General features: G+C 26.1%; 1 protein-coding gene across 3 annotated transcripts in view; it reads right to left on the bottom strand.

Annotated features, from left to right (window-relative positions):
• Positions 1-7,147, bottom strand: part of LOC124420560 (G protein alpha o subunit-like) — a 35,535-nt gene extending 28,388 nt beyond the window's left edge. The window contains exon 1 of one of the 3 annotated variants that reach the window (XM_046953834.1): positions 6,982-7,147. The gene's annotated coding sequence lies outside the window, so the exon portion shown is untranslated. Of the gene's footprint in view, positions 1-6,354; positions 6,752-6,805; positions 6,921-6,981 lie in introns of those variants that run through there. The other 2 variants (XM_046953835.1, XM_046953836.1) reach the window with 2 other exon arrangements.
• Between the last annotated feature and the right edge of the window lie 2,511 nt (positions 7,148-9,658).

Below are 9,658 nucleotides of genomic sequence, written 5' to 3'. Positions count from 1 at the left end.
CTAGTTCAGTTCTAGTTCAGTTCTAGTTCAGTTCTAGTTCAGTTCTAGTCCAGTTCTAGTTCAGTTCTAGTTCAGTTCTAGTTCAGTTCTAGTTCAGTTCTAGTTCAGCTCTAGTTCAGTTCTAGTTCAGTTCTAATTCAGTTCTAGTTCAGTTCCAGTTCAGTTCTAGTTCAGTTCTAGTTCAGTTTTAGTTCAGTTCTAGTTCAGTTCTAGTTCAGTTCTAGTTCAATTCTAGTTCAGTTCTAGTTCAGTTCTAGTTCAGTTCTAGTTCAGTTCTAGTTCAGTTCTAGTTCAGTTCTAGTTCAGTTCTAGTTCAGTTCTAGTTCAGTTCTAGTTCAGTTCTAGTTCAGTTCTAGTTCAGTTCTAGTTCAGTTCTAGTTCAGTTCTAGTTCAGTTCTAGTTCAGTTCTAGTTCAGTTCTAGTTCAGTTCTAGTTCAGTTCTGGTTCAGTTCTAGTTCAGTTCTAGTTCAGTTCTCCTTCAGTTTTAGTTCAGTACTAGTTCAGGTTTCTAGCTCTAGGATGTCGTCTCTACAGTTTAAGTACCAACTTAAACTTATAATTGTTGCAACATATTTCATCTCTCAAAATAGCAAGTGGAGTGGAGTACGGGAAACTGTGAACACACTGACTAACGACAATTTGTTATAACAATGAGGCTAATGGAAATACTATGTTTTATTTGTTTTTTAACTTTTCTCTGCATTTTTTCTCTATTTCCTTTTATAAAATTTTATGATATGGTGTTTTTTAAATTACCTTTAGATTTATTGAATTATTAGAGTAATTATCGGGTTTTATTTGTAGGAACAAGAAGAAAAATAAAACAATTGAAAAAATGCATATAAATATAGAAGAATGCAAAAAATATTACAGTCATATAAAAACAATTTAGATATTTTTTATATAAACTAAGAAATTTATGATAGTAAAAAAATTGTTTTATTTTCCTTAAAATAAACCGTTAATTTTATATGAATTTTTACTAAACTACTGTAAAAATTTAACTGAAAATTTGCGTTTTTCATGAAAAACTTTTCGAAGGCTATAAATAATAAAATAATCTTATCAGAAAAATAACTAGAACAGTGTAAAAAAAAGTATGCAATGATAAAATATATATTTCGACAAAAAAGATAAACAAAAACATTTTTAGTCGCAAAATTAATTTGTGTATTTAGAGAGGAAGGAAACACAATGGAAAATTAATAACGGGAGCCTATTTAGATTAAAATATCCATACATTTATTGATAAAATATCCGATTAAAGAGAAGTTAATGATGAAATAATGTGAATGTTTTGTACAGAAAGCTATGATTAGAAACTTTTATTAGTTAAAAACAGATCAGTTCTACTTAATTTTTATTTAAAGTTCAGTTTAAGTATAGTTCTAGTTTAATTCTAGTTCAGTTCTAGTTTAGAACTAGTTCAGTTCTAGTTTATTTCTAGTTCAGTTTTAGTTCAGTTATATTTCAGTTCTAGTTCAGTTCTAGTTCAGTTCTAGTTCAGTTCTAGTTCAGTTCTAGTTCAGTTCTAGTTCAGTTCTAGGTCAGTTCTAGTTCAGTTCAAGTTAAGTTCAAGTTCAGTTCTAGTTCAGTTCTAGTTCAGTTCTAGTTCAGTTCTAGTTCAGTTCTAGTTCAGTTCTAGTTCAGTTCTAGTTCAGTTCTAGTTCAGTTCTAGTTCAGTTCTAGTTCAGTTCTAGTTCAGTTCTAGTTCAGTTCTAGTTCAGTTCTAGTTCAGTTCTAGTTCAGTTCTAGTTCAGTTCTAGTTCAGTTCTAGTTCAGTTCTAGTTCAGTTCTAGTTCAGTTCTAGTTCAGTTCTAGTTCAGTTCTAGTTCAGTTCTAGTTCAGTTCTAGTTCAGTTCTAGTTCAGTTCTAGTTCAGTTCTAGTTCAGTTCTAGTTCAGTTCTAGTTCAGTTCTAGTTAAGTTCTAGTTAAGTTCTAGTTAAGTTCTAGTTAAGTTCTAGTTCAGTTCTAGTTCAGTTCTAGTTCAGTTCTATTTAAGTTCTAGTTTAGCTCTAGTTCAGTTCTACATCTAATTCAATTCTACTTCAAGTTCAGTTCTACTTAGAGATCAGTTTTAGTTTAGTTCTAATCCATTTTGTTGTCAAGTTTCGAAAAAACTTCAGCATGAGAATATGTGCATGATCCAACCAATCCTCAAAAGTTCCTCCTTGGTACAACAAAAGATTCATTGAGTAATCTTAACAATTGCTATCAGTAGTTTGATTACAAAGTTTACATGACCAAAAATGGAGGACATATTTTGAATGAATGTTGCACTTAAAAGGACAAATGTGAGGTATAAAAAGGAACCGTCTTATGAATGAAAATACTACATAGAATATAACTTTTTTCACTATTATTATTAGTTATCTTAGGAGACAAACAAGTTAAAAAAAAGTGGTGGTTGTTGTTACTATACTAACTGATGCGTTAATGGTGGTGGTGGTTTCGTTTTTTTTTTTTTTTTTTTTTTTTTTTTTTTAACACATGCTTGTTTTACAACACCTACAATTTACTATACAACATGTTAGAACTGCTAAATGATTTTCTAGTTGACAGTCATCATTTAGTCCTTCCGTTTTTTACAGTTTGTCTTTTTTTCTATTTTATTTTGTATTCCTTAATAAATGGAAAACATTTTCTGTTAAAAAGACTACATTTACGTTAGGTTTTCTTTTTCATATTTCCTCTTCTTTATCATTCTTCAAACACTAGGTGAGTGCGCAACTCACTTCACACCTCTACCCATTAACAACAGCAACAACAAAAAACAACCAACAGCAACATCATCATCCAAGCAATACATACACATTAAACCTACATACAACATTCTATTTTATTTTATACATCCACATAAAAATACTCCACTCCAATCGGATAGAAAAAATAAAAACCCACCCCCTGCAAAAAAAAAATAAATAAATAAACATTATAAGGAATGGTGAAATATGTATGTTTGCATGTTTGTTTGTAGATGTGAGAAAATGTGAGCAGAGAATAAAAGTCCAAGCATGTTAGTTTTGGCAGAGCTAAGAGCAGAGCAGCAGCAAAGTCATTTTGTTAACAGAGGGATACAAAAAGAAGAGTATTAAAATTAACAGTAATGTCAATACTGCATTTAAATAGTGCCTATAAAAACGCTAATTAAATAACTGTTAGAAACATATTGTAAATGTTTCCTCCAATTAGAACTTCAAAAATGTAATTCACACTTAAACACAGGAAAAATTGTCGGATTAGTTCCACAAATCAACACTCGTTCTTCTTTGGCGTTGAGACTAATGATTTTAATTCGCAATTGTAATTTTCAAAACAGTTTCGTAGAAGCGTTATGTAGACGATGTTTTATGAAACGTTTTATGCTACCAATTCTTAAGGAAATATGTTTCAGAAAGAAATATATAACAAATCTATGAAACTACTTTGCAATCGAATACCTTTTAAAGTAATGAAAGTAAAGCTATGAGTGCTGAGGAGTTTCGAAAAAATCTAGTGGATTTAGAGATTTGTCAGACATTTGTGATAAATCCAAATCTACTTACCCCCATTTTTACAATGTCTAGGAATTTTTTAACTAAGTTATATTGACAGTTCTCATAAAAAATTGTTTTAACTGAAAGCATAACTATCAGTTAAACGATAACTGGAGGTAGTGAAAAATCTACTTGATTTAAGTCCAAAAAAGTCAAAAAGTCGAAAAAAAATGGGAAAAAGACGAAAACTCGAAAATAGTAAGAAAAAGTCAAAAATAATCGAAAATTTAAAAAAGTCAAAAACTCTAAAATAATCGGAAAAACTCGAAAAAAGTCGAAAATTCAGAAAAACCGAAAAGTCGGATAAAGTCGACTATTTATAAAATACTTAAAGTCGAAAAGTCGACTTTTCGTTTAATCTCTAAAATAGTCGAAAAAAATCAAAAATAGTCGAAAAGCCGGAAAAAGTCGAAAATTCAGAAAAACCGAAAAGTCTGATAAAGTCGACTATTTATAAAAATACTTAAAGTATAAAAGTCAACTTTTGATTAAATGAAAAAAGTCGAAAAATCGAATTTTATAAAAAGGCGAAGTCGACGTTTAACTAAATGCAAAAAGTCGAAAAGACGACTTTTCGAAACGAAAAGTCGTCTTTTAATTAAATAAAAAAGGCGAAAAGTCGAAAAATCGAATTTTATAAAAAGGCGAAAAGTCGACGTTTAACTAAATGCTAAAAGTCGATTTTTCGTTTCAACTAAAAAATGGAGTAAGTTAGTTGAAACACTTTAAAGAGCGTTAACGCAAATCTAATAGATTTTAAGCAAGTGGATACATAGCATAATATAACTTCAGTATTATAATAGGGGGTTTTTATTCTAACATGAAGTTAAGTACGTGTGAACAAAGAATTTTTTCATAAAAAGTTTTGTACATATAGTTAGGTACATATCGGCCTCTTTGATTCATATATTCCCTGTGATATCTAAATATTATAAGAAGAATATAATTTGGCGATAGTGAATAAAGTTTCATATGAAGTAATGTTGCTAGAAGAAAATAGTAAAAAAAAAAGTAGGAAAACTGAAAGAGAAGTAGAGAGCCGGGGGAGCCCTATGTCTCAAGCAGATAATAATTTGGGAGTGAACATGAGCGATTGTTCCTAAACCAGTTTTTGGGACATGTAAACAAATAATTATTTTATCTAAATAATCAGAGTAATTGTCTTCTAAAGGGTAATGATGTCGAAGTTGGTTTATTGACTCTTTTTCTTCTTTAGAAAATGTGTTATAAATTATGTGTATAACAGTTTGTACCTATTACAATATTATTCTCTTAATAATTATGCGTTATGCTAACTTTTTAGTATTCCAATAAAAATTGCTTGTATAACAGTTATTTAAAAAAAAAACATGAGAATAGAAGTTTTTCTATAGAAAAATTATGTGTATTACAGTTTGTTCATATAACAATTTTATTTTTTAAATAAATTTTCGTTTTGCTAACTTTTTATTGACATTTTGTGTTTGATAATTTTTTTCTAAAGAATATACAATTTCCATCTATAGAAAATTTTGTGTATTACACTTTCTTTCTTTATAAAATTTTTAATATAATAATTTTCTGTGCTTAAAATAGTATTCCAATAAAAATTGCATGTATAAGAGTTAGGTTTAAAAAAAAAAAAACATGAATATGAAACTTTTTCTATAGAAAAATTATTTGTATAACAGTTTGTTAATATAACAATTTTATTTTCTAAATAAATTTTCATTTTGCTAACTTTTTATCGACATTTTGTGTATGATAATTTTTTCTAAAGAATATTACTTGTATGACTGTTCTTTCTATAGAAAATTATGTGTTATACGTTCTTTCTATAGAAAATTATAATATAACAATTTTTTATTCATAAAAAATATATTTATAACAGTACTTTTATAAAAGTTGCTTATAACAGTAATTTCTTTTTAAAAAAGTTTTTATGTCAGTTTTTCTTAAGAAAATTGAGCTTATAGCAAATTTTTCTATTCAAAACTAAATTAATCATAGAACTAATTTCATATGAAAATTTTATTAATAAACCATTGATATAAGTTTAGGAATAACACCATAAATCAACAATATTTTGTTTTTAGGGAAATTATTTTGAAAAAAATTTAAATTTATAAACTGCTGACAATTGGCATTTACAATTAATTAAAGGTTTTCCATACCTAAATTGCAGTACTTTAAGACTTTGAAAAATATGATTTGGAATCAATATACTAATATAATTCCTTTAGAATGCCACAATATCTAGTGGTTCCATATTTGTACTCAAAAATATAACTATCATGTATTTATGCCAAAAATTCTAATAAGAATGTAAATGGGAATAATTAAACGTTGAATTTATTCCAATAAAAAAAGCACTACACCGATACTACTCAAAACAAAAATACACACGGTAGTATTTTCCTCCAGTACGTATGTGTGTATGTATGTTTTTAAGTTTATGCACTCTGCGAGCGCACTAAAAAGAGAAAATTAACAACAAAAAATACACCACCGCCTAGCGACGACTACAACAATAAATGTATGTAGTACATTTTTTTTCTCGAATTAAAAGTACTTGATACATAAAGTGTAGTAAAAAAAATTTGGGAAAAGTATTATTTTGGATAATATCACGACGAAGAAGAATAATCATTATCGCACACATAGCAAAACTTCATAATGAACATTTGCTAAGCAGCACAAGTACTGCGACTGAGAAGTCAACAGCAACTTAGTTTTGAATATTTTGCTGATAATGTATACAGAATAAAAAAAGTTTTTTTTTTTTATTTGAAATATGAACATATTCATCAAGAAAAAAAAAAGAAACAATTTCGCTTACCAGCAATAATTATTTAATATTTTAATTGTTTTTTTAAATAACAAATTTTTAACTCCATAAAAGAAAAACTCCCTTTTTTTCTTGTTGGTATCCTTATTAATACACAACTCCCTAACTCTGCTGCTGCTTCTTATTTGCTCTTTTTGCTATATTCCTTCAACTCCCCACACACCGTCCCAACAAATAAAATATATGAAAAATAAAACACCCAACCAACAATATGTACTCTCTTTCATCAGCACAAACACACAAACAAATTGTAATCATTTTCATTTAATTTTCTTTTTTTCTCGTTTTTCACTTTATATTTTCCTTCCATTAAGGGTGTAGTAATTGTATAGACCAGAGGAGACTCTCCGAGAAAATATCATGTATTTAAATTTCCTCAGAGATTCTTGTATATTTTCTGTATATTTTTCTCGTTTTTTACGGTTTTTCTTCTTTTCCATACTTATTTCTTTTTTTTTTCTCTATGTATACATTTAGGGGGAGCACTTTGCTCCTTTTTCTTTTCGTTTTTTTTTTTTTGCTTTTTTGCAGTATGCTAACACACCACTGTATAGTAGAGGATTTTTTTCTTTTGCTAAATTATTAATTATTTTAATGTAATTTATCACTATTATTTACCACTTTTATAAATATTGCACTATGGGGGATTTTTTCGTTAATTTTCTGTTAATTTATTTCTTTAATTTAAGTTATTTTGTGCGAAAATAATTTTTCTATATATTTTTTCTTCTCCGTTCGTGCGGCCCGCAAACTTTTTTCTACCTCTGCTATTGTACCAGGGTTGTTAAAAGTGTTAGAACAATTTTTTTGTTGTTTGACACCCTACAGAGTTGTATACGAAAAGTAGCCATAAAATTGTTATGTAAAAACGGCCTTTGTTAAGGTAAACAGGGTTGTTCAATAAAAAAAAGAATTCTTGTAAATACTTATCAAACAAATTTAAAATTATTAAATTAAAGCAAGAAAAAAATGCATAAATAGCTAACATTACTATTTTGAATAAATTTACCCCAAAGAAATGTTAAAAAAAGCAATAAGAAATATTTTATGCTCTACCAATAATACAACCCAGCAGATTGTTAGTAAACAAAGGTAAGGCAGCTTATAGGTAATGCAGTTTATTTAAAGATATAACGGTTTTAAAACGGATAAACTACATATTATATGTCTTCTAGTCGCTTTGGACATAAAAAATTAACTATTCTAATTAAACAAATCTTTTATGTTAAAAACACATATCGATTACAATTATAAAGATATTTTAATAACGATTACAATCACATTAAATCGATTTTTTCCATTATCATTTTATTTTGACTAAAATTTAGTTCTCTCCATATTCCACTAAGTACTGCTGCATATTTTCAATAGAAATTCGATTTTTCACAAAAAATTCGACTTTTCACTAAAAAAATTCGGTTTTCACCAAAAACTAGATTTTTCACTAAAAAATTTGACTTGTCACGAAAAATTCGATTTTTTACCAAAAATTTTGATTTTCATGAAAAATTAGATTTTCATTAAAAATGCGATATTTTATTGAAATTTCAATTTTTACTATAAAATTCTATTTTAACTAAAATTTATTTTTTTACAAAAATCGATTTTTTTGGCAACAAATTATTTTTTCACTCATAACTCGATTTTGCAATAAAAATTATATTTTTTACTCAAAATTGGGATTTTCTTTGAAATAGATAGATAGATAGATAGATAGATAGATAGATAGATAGATAGATAGATAGATAGATAGATAGATAGATAGATAGATAGATAGATAGATAGATAGATAGATAGATAGATAGATAGATAGATAGATAGATAGATAGATAGATAGATAGATAGATAGATAGATAGATAGATAGATAGATAGATAGATAGATAAATAGATAGAGAGATAGGTAGATAGATAGATAGATAGATAGATAGATAGATAGATAGATAGATAGATAGATAGATAGATAGATAGATAGATAGGTAGTTAGATAGATAGATAGATATATAGATAGATAGATAGATAGATAGATAGATAGATAGATAGATAGATAGATAGATACATACATACATAGATAGATAGCTCCCACGGTAATGCCATCTTTTTCGTCACACCCTGTAACCCATTAAATTTTATTTTAAATAAAAAACATTTCATATTTTTTTTACAAATATTTTTATTTTAAATTTTTATTGTATTTCGAAAATTGTTGTTAAATGGTAAGGAGAAGTGTAACTAAGAAAGAGAAAAATAATTAAGAAAATTATATAAAATATAAAACTTGTAATAAAACTTATTATTGCTTTTGCCTTAATTTCTTAAAAACAAATTTAATGTTAATTTGATATAAAAACAAATTGAAAATAAAACTAAGTTTAAACAAAATGAAAGAAAAAAATGTTTGTTTGGTTGTTGGATTATTTTTGTTTTGTTTTGTTTTTTTCTTTGTAAATTGTACAATTAATAATTTACACTAAAATTTTGTTTAAATATAATATGATGGTGTTTTTATGTTTTGTTTAAATAATTTGAAGTTTGTTTTGTTTTTATTTGTTTTAAATAATTAATGCACCTTATAAGACAAAGAAAAAAGCTTGTTTACTAATTTATTTATTATTGTTGGTTTTTTTTGTAGTTTACTAATAAGATTTTATTATTTTTTATTTTAATTTTTGTTTAAATGAACAACACACTTTGATTACATAGAAGTTAGTTTTGTTTTTTTTCTTTAGTTTTATATAGATTTTCTGTTTAATGTTAAAATTAAAAATTGTTTTTATTTTTTGTTTAATATTTATGTTTTTGTTTTTGTATGTATGTATAATATATATATTTTGTATAAGCTAATGATTTCGTACTTAAAAACTAATATCTTTTCTTATTATTTTTTTTTTTTGTTTTTTGTATTTATTATATTAAATTTATTTTCTTTTATATTATTTCTTTATTAATTAATATTATTTTGTTTTTGTATTCCAAGAAGAGATAGCTTTCAAAATATATGTATATGTGTTTAAGTCTGTTATATACTAAATATTTTATTACAAATTTTATTTATTTATTTCTTAACCGTTTTTTCCTGTTTTCAATAATTCTTCTTTTTATTAATTTCTTTTAATATTTTCTCTCTTTTTTTTATTTCATTAACATAATATAATAATAAAAAAAATTAAATATTGTAAAAAACACAAAATCTTTATAAACATATTTAAATTTATTATTTTAAGGCTTTATTTTAAAATATATATTATTAATTGTTTTTTTCTTTCTCAAAATTCTAGGGAGAGTTTCCAAAGTCAT

This window comes from Lucilia cuprina, chromosome 6 (assembly GCF_022045245.1).
Source record: "Lucilia cuprina isolate Lc7/37 chromosome 6, ASM2204524v1, whole genome shotgun sequence".
Lineage (NCBI taxonomy): Eukaryota > Metazoa > Arthropoda > Insecta > Diptera > Calliphoridae > Lucilia > Lucilia cuprina.
The sequence above is the reverse complement of the archived record's forward strand: the minus strand, read 5'-3'. Positions and strand labels throughout refer to the sequence as shown.